Genomic DNA, 18,032 nt, shown 5'->3' with positions numbered 1-18,032 from the left:
AGATTTTAGTTTCTTAATTAAAACTATACTAATATTTCATTCAATTCATAATTGCTACAATTCTAATGCATCTTTACAATCACTATAATGGCTACTAAAACCAGTATTTCGCTATAAGGAGGGTGGGTGGGTGAGAAATCCATGTGTTTGAACCCTGCTCTGAGAATTTGCTTGCGGGCAGAAAAGATCATGTAACCTTGGCTTGATTTGCTTGTCTACACAGAAGCCTCTAGAGACTGTGCTCTGTGTTGTACCCAGAGGACTCTGTGGTGTTTCCTCCCAAAATGTTTTTCGCCCCTCTCAAAAATGTCTCACTGAGAGGACTCCTCCCCCCATTCCCACTAGCCCCCTTGAGCAAGGGAGAACTCAACATAACCTCATGTAACTTCACTTGATTCCAGTTTATTAAGGGGTTGCCAGGCTTTGGGGGCCAGTGGTAATTTTGAGAAAGTGCTATGGGCACCAGTCACAAAATGGCTGCCGGGAAGGGTCATGGTGGTGTGATACAAAAAAAGCTGCTTTATGTGTGTGGTGTAATGGTTGCCACATCTAAAAGAGCAGGAAAAGAGACAGGACCACAACTTCAACCCTATCATCAATGGGAAAAGGCAGTTACATCAGCCACCCCTGCACTTGCTCAGATAGTTCAGTTCTTTCCCCTCTTCTCTGTTCAGAACTGGGGGGGGGGGGGGGAGAGTGGATGTCCAATCCTGGTATCTAAAGAAAGGTGGGCATGTTACAGGGGAGATTTGATGTATGAGACACCGAACCAATGCAGACAAAACTGAGCAGAAAGAGCAAGCAATCACTTGTGCATAATGGATTTTTGAGGGGATATATACTGAGACCTTTAGCAGGTTCCATAGGAGGTACTGGCAGGGTCACTGGTATCCAGAGCACCACATTAGTAAGCCCTGCTGTGCATGCAGATCAAGCAAGCAATATAGAGGCAAGACACCTGAATATTGTTTATAAAGTTCTGCATGTTCATATTAATATAGCTGTCAAGGTTGACCTGAGAACCAGAAATTTGTTGCTCCGGCAAGTTTCTGGGCCAAACACGAAGCCTCTTACAGCTGTTCATGTCCAGGAGGGCCAGCTTATAGTTTGAGAATACTAAATATTCAGAACCATTTCTGAAGGGGGTTGGAAGAGATGACTTCGGGGTCCATTCCAACTCTACCATTCTATGAGGGTGCAATTCTGATATTTACCATATAGAACATAGAACTGAAAGCTCCCAGTTGCAGCCTCATCAGCTTCTTACCAGTGGAGAATTACTCAGTAGGCAGACTAAGCTCATGTTCTGGGCACCAGCAAAGCAGGGGCGTGCACACACACACAAAATTTGCTAAATAATTATTTGATATTTCAAAATAGTCGCCATGTGAAAAATCAGAACTTGGTTAGACTTCCTTACACCCCACAGCACACTCTTCCCCCATTTTTCTGTTCTCCTTCTGTTACTGATGTTGAATCACCCCTTCAGCTCTATCAAACTTGGGGCCTCTGAGAGTTAAATACACAGTTAAACAACAAATCTAAAACGTAGCCCCCCCCACAAGGACAAAACTCAGGCCATGTTCTGCAGTTGGAAACTGTAGCAGAAGCATAGTTCCAGCTGACTGTACATTAGAAATTCCTGAATATTGCAGAGTCTTTACTTTGGTCCATCTCTTATAATCAACATGTCTGCTCTTGTCACTTGGGAAACAGTTCAGCGTGTACTACTGTACTCCTCATCTTTTTAGAGCATTCGCTCTTTTATAGATTTCACCTATATTAACTAAATTTCCAGGCAGACCTGATCATTTTTACACCTCCCTCCTTTTATCAGACTCCATTAATGAAATTACTATCCAAGTGGCAAAATACTTTGCTTCAGCGTGCATTACGAAGAACCGGTTGATTAAATCTCCCCACCAGCCCTACTAGCGTTCAGCAACCCTTTCTAGGTGACTGTGAATGTGCTGCAACACCCCCCCCCCCATATCATTAGCCTTTCACTGTGCTGTCAATTCCTAACAGTCCTCCGCTGTTCTGAAAATTGCAACTATACTTGTTTGACTGCGACTTAGTGGCTGAGCTGTGATGGTAATAAGAAAGAAAGAATTGCATTTGGGCAAGGGGGAACCGCAGTCTTTTCAGTGCTTAGGGCAGGCATAGGCAAACTCGGCCCTCCAGATGTTTTGGGACTACAACTCCCAGCATCCCTAGCTAACAGGACCAGTGGTCAGGGATGAGGGGAGTTGTAGTCCCCAAACATCTGGAGGGTCGAGTTTGCCTATGCTTAGCTTAGGGCCTCTGAAGGTCTCAATCTAGCCGCCTTCTTACACTAGTGTATGGCCAGGTTCAGACCTCTGTGACGCTGGTGACATATGTACAGGCTTCTTCATTCACTTCAGTGGCAAGAGCGGCTTGTGTGGAGCTTTTGCCATTGAAATTCATTATTCTTATTCATACTTATGCATGAAAGTTTTAAAAGAGCTCTTGCACAGAGGCGTACCTTGGGTCCCTTGCGCCATTGGCAAGGAGCTGTACCAGTGTCCTATTCCAACCCTCCTGCCGCCCCCAAATAACTTTACTGCAATAGTCACATTGGAAATTACCACATTTTACATGACCCAAGTACCCGATGCATCTAAAGTGAGGGTGAGGCGAGGAGGAAGGGCAAAAAATTGCACGCCTTTGTGTCGTGGTGCAAGAAGGATGGGAAGCTTCTCCTGCATCACCGCATTGCTACACACATACGCCATGCACACCAGAGTCTCGAGTGGTCTACCTTCGTGCCGCCTTGCCATTTCTCCTACCGCTCGGCTCCCAGCTTTTGTCTGAACTCATGACCTTACATAGATAACTGGAGACAGATTTCTGGGGTGATTTTTGTCCCCCTGCTTGGGTCTGCGGTTTCACCAGCCCCTAGGTAGGCCTTGCTCCTGCATGACCAAATGCTATCACCATGTTTTTGTTCTGTTCTTGCAGATATAAGGCTGCATATGCTCCATACATTTAAATGACATTTGTTTTTCCAAAGAAATCTGAGAACTAGTTTATACTTTTCAGAGCTACGATTCTTTGGGGGTGTATGGGCTTCAAGTGTGTTTTACTTGTATGGTATGTACACAGCTTTATTAGCAAGCTGCAAGACCCAAGAAGCAAAGTATAAGCTGGAGCACACTTTGGCTATCTTGCTAAGCCCTTAATGTATTTTTTTCAGTTTTTAATGTATTTCAGAAAATGCAGGATCTCAAAATCAGAATCTCTTTGTTATTCACTTTGGTTGATACAGACTCAAAGTTAAGATTGGTTCATCAGTTGTCATAGTAACAGACCAATTTTAGAATCTGTTCTTCTGGCATTTAGTTAACAGAGGAAAGTGATAACATTTGGTTACTTTTGAAATATAAACTTTAGTGCAGCTCTGCTTAAAAGCTTCCCTCATTCAGGTGCAGATAAGCACACAAATAGGAAACAGTTGAAATGTACATTCAAGAAACACTTCACTGAAAGGCCAAGGGATGTAGCCAATAAAGCTGTTTCATTAGCACAAGGACTTTGGCCTGTGCAACGAGACTTCCTCTTCCTATGCCCCTTCCAGATCTGTTCTAGGTTCCCCCCTCCCCAACCATCCAGAGAAGATTAGGGAAGGGGAGGGATAGGAAGTTCCGTTCCATAGGCTGAGGTCCTTGGGCTACTGGGCAATTTAGCTGAACACCACCCTTAACATTTTGGGAGAGATGACTTTCTATTCATAGTTAGAATTGCTTGTTAGGATTTTTAATAGAAGATTAATTTAAAATCACTGTATTTTATAGATCACAACTTCACGGGTCACTGTGTTTTCCTGCTCACTTTCCTGTTAATAAAGACAGAGTGTAGGCTTATGCCCTTTACTTTGCCAGAGAATTGCTTACCCGCGTCCCCAGGACCGAGAAGAGAATAAAAAAATTCCAGGAAAGTTTCTTCTTTGGAGAAAAGAGTTTTATTGCAAATCTGTGCACAGAGACAGTCAGCAGAATATAGTTTCTGAAATCTGACTGTCCAGCAATACGCATCTGCAAGCCTTCTTATACTTTAGAGTATTTACCCACCTCCCAGACCTCCCCCCAAAACTTCCCCAATCAGCTGGCAAGTTTCCAACTTATTCCTTATATGGCACATCTATATTTGCTGGCTAAGGCTGCTAGCTAAGCACTTCTTCTGCTGGTTAAGCATTTTCTCTGCTCAGTAAGCACCCCCTCCCACCTCCTTGTACACGTGTAATCTTTTGCTAGCTAAGCATTCCCTTCGTATCTCTTCTTATCTTGCATTACTTAAAGCAGAAGCAAAGCAGGAAACATCTTGCTAGTGGTTTTTAGTTGACAGCAGTTTTTGGCTAGGCAGGAAACGACCTTCTGACCTGTAACTAACATCAGCAGTTTCAGATAGCTGGTTAGACAGGAAACGGCCTCCTGACCTGTCTGATTTAGACTTTGCAAATAACTGCATTTTTGGGTTTGAGCTTGTGTAACCATCCTAGCAGAGTGCCGGAATTTACTATGTGTAGATAATATTAATGATTAACCGTTCCCCTCTCCCTTCACTCCCTCCTCTTCTTCTGAACAACCTAATACTTAGGTTCGTTCTGGGGTATGGGCCTATACTCCCTCATCACAGCGATGACTGTGGGTCCTAGCTTCCGTGACAGGAGTCTTTGCATCATTTGCTGCAAGCATTGCAATAAGCAGGGGATACAGAGGCAAAGAAGCAAAAGGATTAATAGCGGTCCTGCTAATAATACTACAACATTCCTGAGCCAACTGCCATCAGGGAGCCAGGAATACATCCAACCCCATGCATCACTCCCTGTGGCTTTCAGCGGGTTTTCAGCTATCATTGTTTCCATGTGGTTGATGGTGGCTGAAATATTTGCTGACTGGTCTGAAATGTACATGCAGCAATGGGAATGAATTAAGGCACAAACTCCGCCCTTAGAGGCAAGGACTACATCCAAAGCGTAACGATTTTGAAGGACTACCTCCCTTATCTCTGACATTTCCTTATTAATTGCTTTTAAGGCCGAGATGGTGGAGTTAAACAAAGCCTCGGTCCAGTTTGCCAATCTATGCAGATCCCGGTAATTCATGGCTACACCCAAAGGGGGTAGAAGGGACCTAGAGATGGCTGTGCCGGTATACTGGTTAATAGGTGATTTCGCGTCCCTTTTGTTACGCAGACGGACTGTTGGGAGCTTATCCATCTTATACACCAGGGGTACGACTACTCCTAAAGTACAGGTTCCAGAAAAGGCAGAGGGGATTTCTTTGTAGGCTCTTGTGCCGCAGAGCAACCACAAATCAGACTGGAGCAGGCAGTTAGATCTGCTGCGCGCCGTCATCCAGGTAAACCAAGTATAAAAATCGACACACATAGCATCATAAATGGAAGTACCTTTTTGGAAGCAGGAGGATCCGTTAATATACTCATAAGTCCAATTGCAATATGGATAGTGACCTAAAAAATTGCTGCTGTTATGATTGAAACGGAGACAACGAGGTGCCTGTTCCATGAGTGACAGAAACACTGGGGGTGAATAGGTGCGACCATCTGACATAAGATTACTAATTCTAAATGACTCATTTATTGGAATACTATGCAGTAGTATGCCAGGCTTCTTAAATTGTGGAGGGATATGCATACAAACCCAGCATTCAGAAAGATTAAGCATAGAAGAGAAACGATCTATATCTCTAACATAGGTATTATTACTCCAAATCTGATGATAGGGCTCTGACCGGCCGGTTTTCCGTATATGTGAGTCATCTCCCAGACCCAACCCAAGTAGGGCTAGTACCAGAAGGGTCAAGGGGATGGGGGCTGGTTGTTCCCTCCCACAAAATCGGTGACGCTCATGCCAGCAAAAGAAAACACACATCCATATGACAAGAGCGGTTGAGATAACCCCTATCCACCAACCCCAATCCTTCCATGGTTCCTCCCACCAATATTCAGGGGGTGTGCTCATTGTTGAAGAGCTCACTGATATTTGTGCCCGACTATCTGTTGAGCCTCAAGGATGAGAGTCCACTGGTGAGCTGATGCTCCCACTACGTGGGTCAACTTTTCTGCTAACCCTGATGGGTGGATTGAACCACTTGTTTAGCAATTTCAATGCACACCTGGTTAAGGCTCCCACCCCTGCAATACTTGCATTAAGATAGGTTCCGTCCCATCTATCGCCTGCGTTAAGAGGAGGACCTGGTCTATCAAATGAGGTTGGTACAGTGCTCTACCTCCCATATAACAGTTGACTACCCTCCCACAACAGCAGAAGCGGTCCAGAACTCGATAGAGTTCGAGCGTCTCTGCAACTTCCCGTATGAGCACTATCCGCGCATGCCGGACAGTGGTGTGGGAGAGGAGCCACAACGGGGCAGTGGGGTGTTTTAAGACGGCAATCTCATCAAATCCCAGTTTCCAATAGCCATAGAGCACACCATCTCTTACCACCGGTAAGACGAACCAGTCGTAGCAGAGTCCATCAGGCCAATAAATGCGGTATGGCTCAGTGGGGTCAGGGCTGTGGGACATAAAGCAGATAACAAAAAGAAAAGAGAAAGTCCGTATGGAAATATTAAATGTCCTGGTGAGCGTCCTGGGTTAGTCCTGGCACGGAGTTGGGGACGCTGCCCGCGGGCGCCCCTCCCATCCAATTCTTCAGCTGTGCGTTGAGATATCAGCTTCCGGTGTGATATCAGCAGAGCGGTCGTCTGCCAGGCGTCTGGAGATGGTCAGCCGAAGGGAGTTCTCTGGATCTGGTGTTACTGTCCAATCCGAGATGGCTTTCTTCACTCGAGTATGGTGGACCCACGGGGTGATGCCGGCAACCTTCACAGCAGTAGGAGTAGAGAGTAGCACGGTGTATGGTCCCCTCCAGCAGGGCTGTAGGGGGGCTCGCTGCCAGTCTTTCACCCACACTTCATCACCTGGCTCGAACTGATGGAACGGTTCAGTCAACACACATGGGGTGCGAGCCTGGGTCCACCTGTTGAGATAAGAAAGAACTCGGGAGAGTGACTGTACATAATTATTCAGTTGCACATCTTGGCTAACATACGGATTTAACATTCTAACATATGGGACTGGTCTCCCAAACAGAACTTCAAAAGGTGACAAGTGGGTCCGTTTTGACGGAAGACTGCGGACCCTGAGTAATGCCAAGGGCAACATGGCCACCCAATTAGACCCGGTTTCCTGTGTCAGCTTGGACAGCTGATTCTTTAGAGTTCTGTTCATTCTCTCTACTTTTCCAGAACTCTGGGGTCTATAAGCAGTATGCAGCTTCCAGTTGATCTGGAGCGCTTTTGCCAGCCCCTGTAGGATTGCATGAACAAATGCTGGTCCATTATCAGATCCTATGGACCTTGGCAATCCATAGCGAGGGATGATTTCCCTAAGCAGGCACCTGGTTACTTCAAATGCCTTTTCAGTCTTTGTGGGCCATGCTTCGACCCATCCGGTGTAGGTGCACACTGCTACCAGCAGGTAGCGGTGCAGTCCACAACGGGGTAATTCAGTAAAGTCCACGACAAGATCTTCCATAGGTGCCGTCCCACTGTGCTGAATCCCTGGGGGAGCCAGTGGTCCGGCTCTGGGATTATTCTTCTGACACAGCAGGCATTTCCTGGAAATCTGGGCTGCCAGTTGGTAGAGGTGGGCTATATAGAAGCATTTTTCCAGCTGCTTGGTTGTAGCATCGGGTCCTATGTGGGTTGAATCATGGTACCTCTGAATTATTTGCCGCGAAAGAGACTCTGGAATCCATATCCTGTCATCAGGGGTAAGGTACCATCCTTCTTTGGTCAATGTCAGTTCCTGGGCGTCTGCAGTGTCCTTTTCCTGCTTGGTATAAGCTGGCTTGTCAGCGGTGCTTAAAATCTCTTCTGGGACTAGTGCTCCGATAACCGGGATGGGGGCTAGTTCCCGAGCTGCTTCCTTGGCCACTTTGTCTGCCAATCGATTTCCTCTGGCCACTTCCCCTGGTCCAGTTGTGTGTCCATAACAATGGATAACCGCTACCGCTTCAGGCTCCCATACAGCATCCAGAAGGTTCAACAAAGCTTGTGGGTGGGCCACCTGGTTTCCTCTGGAGGTAAGCAAACCTCTCTCTTTCCATAAGGCTCCGTGGGCGTGTAAGGTCAGGAATGCATACTTAGAATCAGTATAGATGTTTATCTTCTGTCCCTTTGCCAGGCTCAGGGCTCTGGTAAGCGCAGTTAGTTCTGCCAGCTGGGCCGATGTTCCAGGCGGGAGTGACTTTGCTTCGACCACCTGGTCGTCCAGGGCTACCACTGCATAGCCTGCTTTTCGCTGCCCAGCCTCGACAAAGCTGCTTCCATCCACAAACCATGAAAGCCAGTGGGGGTCTGCTTTGTCTTTGAGATCAGGCCTGCTGGAATATACTTCGTCCATTACTTCAATGCAGTCGTGCGTCTGCTCCTCACCTTCTCCTACCGGCAACAGGGTAGCTGGGTTGAGGGCGGTGGTGACCTGGAACTTCAAACGTGGGTGCAACAATAACATCTGACACTTCCTCATCTTCGCTTGGGAGAGGAAATAGGTACCCTTCATGTCAAGCAGTGCTGGGACTGCATGCGGAGTCACACAAACAGTGTCTTGGCCAAAAGTAAATTTGTCTGCTTTGTTCAGTAGGGTGGCTACTGCCACAACTGCTCTCATGCACGGCGGTAAGCCTTGTTCTGTAGGCGACAGGCGCTCAGATAGGTATGCCACGGGCTGCTGCCAGCTTCCCAATTTTTGGCATAGCACTCCCTTTGCTGTTCCCTGGTCTTCATCCACAAACAGGGAGAAAGGCTTCTCAGGATTTGGGATACCCAGCGCTGGTGCTTGCTGCAATGCCCTTTTCAGATCCTTGAAGGCCTGCCGTTGCTCCTCTCCCCACACAAAGGGGTCCTTTTCAGTTCCTCTGGTTGACTCGTGCAGAGGCTTGGCAATTGTGCTGAAGTCAGGGATCCATATTCTACAGAATCCTGCCGAGCCCAAGAAACCACGAAGTTCTCTGCGATTCTTTGGCTCTGGAATCTGGATAATGGCTTGCTTCCTTTCTTCTCTAAGGGTCCGTTGCAGATGGGATATATCAAATCCAAGGTATTTTACAGTGGGTAGGCATATTTGGGCCTTCTTCTTAGATACCCGGTATCCTGCTTCAGCCAAGTGATTCAACAAATCCTTGGTGGCTTTCATACACGTGTCCTCGTCTGAGCAGGCCAAAAGAAGGTCATCCACGTACTGTAACAAGACCCTGTGTGGGCTGGTGGGGAAGCTAGACAGGTCCGAGGCCAATGCTACCCCAAAAAGGGTTGGAGAATTCTTGAAACCTTGTGGAAGCCTCGTCCACGTATATTGCACCTTGGTGCCTGTTCCTGGATCCATCCATTGAAATGCAAACAGGGGCTGACTTTCCTCTGCCAGACGGCAGCAGAAGAATGCATCCTTCAAGTCCAGTACCGTGAAATAGCAGGCAGTAGGAGGTATTAAACTCAACAGTGTGTAAGGATTGGGCACATTGGGGTGGAGGGTTTCCACGGCTTGGTTGACCAATCGGAGGTCTTGGACCGGACGATACGAGTTATCTTCCTTCTTCACCGGCAAGAGTGGGGTGTTCCACTGAGATTGACACTGCCTCAGGATGCCATGGCGAAGTAACCGTTCCAAATGTACCCATACTCCTTCTGCAGCTCGCCGGGGGATAGGGTACTGGTTCACAGCCACAGGGTTGGCGAATGGTTTGGGCTTGACTATTATAGGTGGGATGTTCTTTGCCATTCCGGGCGGGTTGCCTTCTGCCCATACACCAGGGTTTACTTTTTGCAGGAGGTCTTCTGGAATAATCCCCTCCTCTTCTTTTACCATCATTAAGCGCCAGTGTTCCCTTAAGGGTACTTCTAAGGAAAGCTCTCCTGTTTGCCCTGTAGTCATTGTCACTTCTCCTGTCGGTTGAAAGGAAATCTGGGCTTGCAATTTTGATAGCAGGTCTCGGCCCAATAATGGGATGGGACACTCTGGTATATATAAAAACTTGTGTTGGACTACTTGGCCACCCAGGCGACAGACAACAGATTGCAGGAATGGGGCTCTTTGTGATTTGCCTGTAGCTCCTATTATGTTAATTGTTTGCTTGGTGGGCTTGGACACTGGTACTGGCAAAACAGAGTGGGCGGCTCCTGTGTCAACCATAAAGGGGATAGTTTGGTTCCCTGTTTGTATTTTGACCATGGGCTCACGGGAACCTAAAGCAGCTGGGCCCGGTCTGTCCTAGTATTCTTCCTCCTCTCTCAGGCTCATCATGCCGGGCTGCCTTTGGGCTGAGGGGTACCAGGGAGGTCCCTGTCCACGTCCTCTACCCCTGCTGGCATTTGTCGATGACCAAGGTCTCAGTTCCTGTCCAGGTCCCCTGGGGGTTGGGCCTGGGGCTCGTTCTCCTCGTCCTCTCCCTCCTAAGTGGGCCTGTGGGCATTCTCCTTTCCAGTGCCCTTCCTGCCGGCAGATGGCGCACTGATTCCTCCCCAGGCGGCCTTGCCCTCCTCCCCGGGCACTTCCTCTTTTCTGAGGGATGGGTGCGGTGGCCTGTAATGCCATCAACTTCTTTGCTTGATACTTCTCCTTTTTCTTTTGTTCCTCTTCTTCCCTCTGATTGTAAGTGGTTTGAGCCAGTTCTAACATCCACTCAAGGGTGTGGCCCATGAACCCCTCGTGTTTTTGAATTTTTCGGCGGACATCGGGCGCTGCCTGAGCTACAAAAGCAGCCTTTACAATAAGGGCGTTGGCAGCCTCATCTGGGTCTACAGGAGTATACTGACGGTAGGCTTCCTTCAGGCGTTCCAGGTAAGCCCCTGGGGCCTCTTCATTCCCCTGCACTACCTCTCTGACCTTCACAAAGTTGGTGGGTTTCCTGGCTGCCCTTCTCATACCATTTAATACGTTCTGGCGGTAGGTAGTGAGGGTTTTCTGGCCATCAGCAGTCTGATAATTCCAATTCGGGGTACTATCAGGGTATCCTGTTATAATGTCCGGATCCGGTGTTCCCTGTGCTCTCATGTGTACTCGAGCTTCAACATGGATTCGCCTAGTTTCTTCTGTGGTTAGCAGCGCATCCATCAAATACTGCACATCATCAAAAGTGGGATTATAGGTTTTAAAAATCCCTTCAAACAATTTTATAATTTTAGCTGGATTCTCCTCAAAGGAAGGATTTTGATTTCTCCAATTACAAACATCTGCACTTGAAAAGGGTATATGCTGGACCGTGTAGGTCCGTGGTGCCTCCGCCCCACCAGGCCCTGGAGGTCCCGGTGGGTCATAAACCCTTCGGAGGGGCATTACTCCGACCCCACCCTTTTTCTGTGCCTCATGGGACTTATGGAAGGCTGCCCTGGTTGCTGCTTCTATCCATTCCTTCTGCCATTTCTTCCCTTGTGTTGAGGAGCATCCTGCTGCAGCCAACACGTGGGGGCTAACATCCACTTTTTCCGCATAGGGTTGTACATACTGTTGCAATCTCAAAGACTGATACTGAGTCCACTCTCTTCCCTTCTTTGCTAACTCAACCAATCCCTTTACAAATTCCTCATCATCCTCTTCTTCCTCTTCTGATTCATCAGCCTTGGGGGGTTCAGGCTGGGGGCTAGCTCCTCCCGGTGCTTGGGGACCTGGGCCTGGGGGAATTGCTAGAGGGGCAGTTGGTGGAGCATAGGGTGGTGGCGGTTTGATGATTCCCCCCTCCTCATCTTCTGGGTCTGGTATCACCGGGGGCTTTTCTGCCTTCCCTGCCGGTCGAACTGTACAAATTGTATTTCGTGGGGCGTCGCCTTGGCAGGCTTTCAACCACGGTGGATTCTTTTCTACATTGGTTTTCCAAGTAGAAATGTAAGGGATTTGGTCGGGGTGGACATTCAATATGTTCTGGTATAATGGGCTGATTAGTTGCAAATCAAAGCTTCCTCCTGACGGCCAATTAGTTTGTGCGGGCCAGTCAACTTCACATAATGTCCTCATTCTCTGTTTTCGCAATCTGATTCCCCAATCATCATGCTTTGTGGCCGCTTTCCAGTTCTTTAAAAAACATTCCAGAGGACTACATTGGCTTGCCCCAGACCCCATTTTTTATTTTTTATTTTTTTTTTTTTTTTTTTTTTTTTTCAGATACTCCGCACCTGACTGGGCTGTAAATTCTTTCACAGTTCACACGATACAGATTGTGGTCTGCACGAGGTCGCCCTGGCAGAAAACGCACAACCCTGCAATCGCTCGGCCAAGGGGAACGCTAGGCCCCGACCCACACTTGACAACAATTCAGTCACTGGAGTATCTGACATGCAACATATAACATACAAATCACACCATTATAATTTCAACATGCAACACACAAAACACACCAATACAACTTCCCCTCTGTTTCCCTTTTACCCAACCTTACTGGCGGCAAACTACTGCAATCGGCCAGTTCTCCCCTCTGTTTCCCTTGTACCCAACCTTACTGGCGGCCCTCTGCACAACCAGGTGAGGCTTGATCAGACCTCGCCCCCCTTTTCCTTGGGGCCCACGCCCTGTCCCTTGGGCTTACCGTTTTCCGCTGCGGATTCCCTCCTGGCCAGTCCTCTTTCCTCCCTCGACCGAGGTCCCTACTCAGGAGCGGTGTGGCCGGTTTCCCCCACGAATCAGTAGGGTGCGCGCTGAAGCCTGCAAACTCCGGTCCGAGCTGTTCACCTGGTCGAGCCTGGCTCTTCCCGGCCCCCTTGGGGTGGGGCAATTCCCGGCCAATGCACCAAGCTGTAGGCTTATGCCCTTTACTTTGCCAGAGAATTGCTTACCCGCGTCCCCAGGACCGAGAAGAGAATAAAAAAATTCCAGGAAAGTTTCTTCTTTGGAGAAAAGAGTTTTATTGCAAATCTGTGCACAGAGACAGTCAGCAGAATATAGTTTCTGAAATCTGACTGTCCAGCAATACGCATCTGCAAGCCTTCTTATACTTTAGAGTATTTACCCACCTCCCAGACCTCCCCCCAAAACTTCCCCAATCAGCTGGCAAGTTTCCAACTTATTCCTTATATGGCACATCTATATTTGCTGGCTAAGGCTGCTAGCTAAGCACTTCTTCTGCTGGTTAAGCATTTTCTCTGCTCAGTAAGCACCCCCTCCCACCTCCTTGTACACGTGTAATCTTTTGCTAGCTAAGCATTCCCTTCGTATCTCTTCTTATCTTGCATTACTTAAAGCAGAAGCAAAGCAGGAAACATCTTGCTAGTGGTTTTTAGTTGACAGCAGTTTTTGGCTAGGCAGGAAACGACCTTCTGACCTGTAACTAACATCAGCAGTTTCAGATAGCTGGTTAGACAGGAAACGGCCTCCTGACCTGTCTGATTTAGACTTTGCAAATAACTGCATTTTTGGGTTTGAGCTTGTGTAACCATCCTAGCAGAGTGCCGGAATTTACTATGTGTAGATAATATTAATGATTAACCGTTCCCCTCTCCCTTCAAGAGTAATGTTTGCTACAGCCAAATTCTAAATGTGCCTCTTCATAATATTAAAAATTGTGTTCCTTTTTGTAGATGTGCTGCAGTAACTTAAGTTTATTCCTGGCCAATGAATATAGAGTTGGCAAAGTTCACATAAGTTTCTGGACTTTTTTGCATAATGGAGGAATGATGCTTCTCCGTCTCTCTCTCTCTCTCTCCCCTCCCCCAACCTTTCACCAGTCAGATGATATGACATGTGAGCTGGGCACTCCATGTTGGTGCCTGCTCATGTGGAGGTATCCCTCATGCAGGTTTTCTCTTTTGTTTTGAGGGAGAAAATGCTATCAATTACCAGCAAAGGATTTTATGGTGAAAAGTACCTGTGGTTTTAATTTGAGTTATGCAGTATCTCGCATTGAGTCATTGGCAGACAATAATTGTGTCTATAGACATTCAATAAAGAATGTCACCAAAGGTTCCTAAGTAAGATTTGTACTCATGGAATGAGAGGGCAGGTACACTTATGGATCAATAACTGGCTAAGGAACAGGAACCAGAGAGTAGGAAGAAATGGACAGTTCTCCCAATAGAGAGATGTAGAAAATAAAGTCCCCAGAAGATTGGTATTGATAAATGAGTACTAAAATAACGAGATCATTGTAAACAAGTGTAAAGTGATGTACATTGGGGCAAAAATATCTTAGTTTCCCATATACACTGATGCGTTCTTAGCTGACAGTCACTAACAAGGAACAAGACCTTAGGGTTGTAGGTCGCTCAGTGAAGATTGTGACCTGATGAAGACTGTGTGGCAGCTGTGGAAAAGGTGAATTCCATATCTGGGCTCATTAGCAAAGGGACTAAAAATAAAACTGCCAATATCAGAATGCAGATCTATACTACACTTGGAATACTGTGTACAGTTCACATCAAAGGATACTGAAGTGTTGGAAACAAAACTGATCAAGGGATGGAGCAACTCCCCAGTGCGGAAAGGCTGCGACATTTGGGACTTTTCAATTTAGAGAAAAGGCAAGTTAAGTGAGAATGTGATAGAAGTGTATAAGACTATGCATGGTGTAGAGAAACATTTTTATCCATTTATCATGGATACTAGAACTCGGGATCACCCATTGAAGCTGAATGTTGGAAGTTTCAGGACAAATAAAAAGAAGCACCTCTTCAAACAGAGCACATAATTAAAATACGGAATTTGCTTCTACTGGGGAGGCTTAGGTGAGTTCATGGGAGATAAGGTTAAGTTCTCCCACCACTGTTGGAAGCAGTATCCCTTTATCTATGAGTTGCAGGGAGACTGCAGCTCAGGCCTTGCTTCCTATAGGCACCCTTTAGGACATCCTGTGAGTACAGGATGCTAGATGAGATGGCCACTGGCCTGACCCACAAGGGCTCTTAATGATCCTTAATGGGTGTGTGTTTGCAAATTCATTTTCCAAGGGTTTCTTTATCACCAGCTGCATTTACACACATGGAAACAGCAAAGAACACTTCAGCGAACAGTGTCACTTGGTCTTGAAACCTGTGCATGTGGTGTCTGAGCTCCCAAGGGTAGCCTGAGAACCTTTCCAGCTTAGCTGCCTTCTCCACCAACACGCCTTTGTAACCTTGGTCTCAGATTGTTTGTTCTATCAGCTGTAGGTAGGATGGGGTGGGCTGCGTGAGACTCTCTGCAATCCTAAGAGGTAGTGCTTTTCTAGAAACATGATTAATCTCAACAGAAAAGTGCCAGTGCAATATGCAGAATATTTCAGTGAAATTCTAGTTTCTATAGTAACTAGCTCCTTCCTCCTCTAGTAAATGGTTAGTGTTGCTGTGCTTTGGAAATGAGTAGGAGGATGAAATGAATATAAAAGGACACTGTAGAGCTGTGTACAAGCAAAGTAAAATAATAGCTTTAGCTGAAGGCTGTTTCCCTTTCCCCCTTCATTACAATACGCAACATACACAAACAGCTGTTGCCCTCCTCATAAAGATGAACATGTTTTTTCCATAGGAATAATAAAAAAAACTCATTAAGGCTCCACAATTTTAAGTGAAGGCCTTTAGAATTAAGTTTGCCGTAGTCTATTCAAGTACATTTCAAAATTCTGAACATGCTGTACTTTCTGCTGTCAAGATAGTATTTTGTGAAATTATGGCGAAATGTGGGCAATCCAGTATTTTGCCCCAGCCCCATAATAGGCTCCATGCACTTGTGAGAGCCTATTGGTGATTTACATGTTGATGATTGTGGAGCTTAATCAGATTCTTCTGAGCAAACTTTGTGAAGTCACTGTGAAAGAGATAGATAAGACCAAACATAAAACTGCCCACAGTGTTTGCTTACAGTTCATTGCCATCTAAATGACAGCTTAACTTTGCCAACATTTGTAAACCACATCCTGATTTTATCGCTCATGTGTCAGTGAGATGAAACACAAGAATAAAGTCAGATTTGTAATTTAAGTGACATTTACCGAACAAGTATTCTGTTCCAAGGATGAGAGAAATTCCTTTTCCAGCTTTCTTATACAGTATTATCATAGTTTAAGGCTCAGATTTTCTCACATTTAAATAATTAATTTTGGCGTTGTTTTCTTCTTAAGATATGTGTTGAGTCTGTATTTTAAGGCTAGCTTGAAAGTTTGTGCTGAAACATGACATATAACGTTGGAAAAAAATCAAAGAGCAGGATTCTACTACTAAATGAAGGAACTGGGCTTGCTTATTAAGTATGTGGTCGATTCAAATCAAGTCTTTAGAGAACAGGATAGAAAACACATAAAACACATTATTAGGCTGTGTTTACTAATGTCATGGTGATGTCATTTTATACCCATAGAAAGTAAGTGTAGCCCAGTCTTGTACATGTTTACTGAATTCTCAAGGTAGTTGTAGCCCTAACTAGATCTACTCAGAAGTAAATCCCATTGAATTTAGTGGGACCTGATCTCAGGTTAATGGGATTAGGATTGCAGTTTTAGTTTTTATAGGACTACTGCTTTGACATAGTTATTTTCTTCTTTATCCCTTATCCAATATAATCTGTTCATATGTTGTGATGAATACTTTTTTGCACTCATGGGAACTGTATCATTCAAGTGAGTGAAATAATGTGTGAATGAATAACAGCATCCAGGATCTCTAGTACTTTTCAGTTTCTGTGGTTGTCAACAAATGTATGTTGAAGACTATGGTAGTTACATCAGTTAAGATTCCATTTACAGGAATGTAGCCCCAAAGTAGCTTTAAAGGGTTTAAGAATAGGCTTAGTGATAACATCTACAGTCTCTGATAAATGGATTTGGCCAGAGATCACTACGCTGACCTCCAGGTTTAGTAGTCATATGAATTACTACAACTGAAATGGTATAAGAGTATAAGGCAGCAATCCTGTAACCATCTCCCTGAGAGTAAGCACTATTGGACTCACTGCAACTTGCTTCTGAGCAGACATATATATAGAATTGTGCTGTAAAACAAAGTCTGAAAATAATTTAGAAAATGCTATTATGCTGCACGTTTTCATAAAATAAGATATAACAGATTCAATGCCCTTGAAATTGCATGCCTTTTTGAAAAGGGACCCCCCCAAAACACCCAACCACCCACCCAGCAGTTTTCTGTGTTAATGGGCACGTCGCCAGTGAAATGGACTGTATAATTTCTAAACAGAAAATGAAGCAGAAAGGACTCTGTAAATATATTAACATAATTTGGTTGAGTTGTGACCCTTAAATTCTTCCTTGGAGCCTACCCCACGTTATTGTCTTGGGTAAACTTTCCAGTTGCCAACATCTGTCTTCCACACATGCAAATGCTACAAATACTGCTATTAGAAATCCAGTGGATTTCTTCCATTAGGTTCCATTAACTTTCTCAGGTAGCTGCCCAAACCAGAATAAAAGGATTTTGCATCACTGTGTCAAAGTTTCTCCAAGAGTGAAGCACCCTAGATCGTGATGGTAGTGATGAAGATGATGATAATGGTACAATAATATTCATTATTTGTATAGCACCTACACCTAAGTACACTGCTTTCAGATCTTACAGGCTTTCAATCTAAAAAAAAATGGACAAAGAGAAGGGTGAGAAAAACATAAAAGAAAAAGGTGCATCTATTATGTTGCAAGAATAAAGTTTATTTTTTAAAATACAGCTAAAATTGAACTTGATAGGCACAAAACATTATCTAAACATTCTGCAATCACAGATGAACTGTGAAAAATTGGGCAAATCTGGGTTTTTGGAATGTCAACATTTGTCAAACTTATCTTCAATCACATGTGCTCGGTCTCTGTGCAGCATAATGAAGTCAAAGGTTCCCAAGGTGGTAGAATGGATCAGTCAAAATATTAGAATATTGTTTTGAACACCTACCCCATATAGAGAAAAGAAAAAGAAAAAAAGAACAGCTCACTACAAATAGAAAATTGGCAGAACGGATAGAGAGCTTTCTGGAACCTTTTCCTTTTCTTGTCCAGTTTTTCTTTTGCTGGAGGGCTTTTTAATGGA

The 18,032-nt window shown here is 45.4% G+C and overlaps 1 protein-coding gene and 1 long non-coding RNA gene across 7 annotated transcripts in view; both read left to right on the top strand.

Moving 5' to 3' along the window:
* Positions 1–18,032, top strand: part of KIAA1549L (KIAA1549 like) — a 155,585-nt gene that overhangs the window by 97,867 nt on the left and 39,686 nt on the right. The gene's annotated exons all lie outside the window — the stretch shown is intronic.
* Positions 173–17,950, top strand: LOC310676553. Its single transcript, XR_014510612.1, has 2 exons — positions 173–3,875; positions 13,542–17,950. It is a non-coding gene; the product is annotated as an uncharacterized lncRNA (long non-coding RNA).

This window comes from Podarcis tiliguerta, assembly GCF_965153285.1.
Source record: "Podarcis tiliguerta genome assembly, chromosome: 1".
NCBI lineage: Eukaryota > Metazoa > Chordata > Lepidosauria > Squamata > Lacertidae > Podarcis > Podarcis tiliguerta.
Note: the sequence above shows the minus strand (reverse complement) of the source record. Positions and strands in the feature narration are given on the sequence as shown.